This window comes from Rhincodon typus, chromosome 6 (genome assembly GCF_021869965.1).
Source record: "Rhincodon typus isolate 14 chromosome 6, sRhiTyp1.1, whole genome shotgun sequence".
NCBI lineage: Eukaryota > Metazoa > Chordata > Chondrichthyes > Orectolobiformes > Rhincodontidae > Rhincodon > Rhincodon typus.
In genome coordinates this window covers 7482696-7482976 of record NC_063337.1, presented here as the reverse complement: position 1 = coordinate 7482976, position 281 = coordinate 7482696, and positions in this window count along the sequence as shown.

The following is a 281-nucleotide window of genomic DNA, read 5'->3' as shown; positions in this document are numbered from 1 at the left end:
CATACTGAGCCCCGACCCCTGCTCCCACACTGAGCCCCGACCCCAACTCCCACACTGAGCCCCTACCCCTGCTCCCACACTGAGCCCCTACCCCAACTCCCACACTGAGCCCCTACTCCAACTCCCACACTGAGTCCCTACCTCAACTCCCACACTGAGCCCCTACCCCTGCTCCCACAATGAGCCCCTACCCTGCTCCCACACTGAGCTCCGACCCCAACTCCCACACTGAGTCCCTACCCCCGCTCCCACACTGAGCCCCTACCCCCGCTCCCACACTG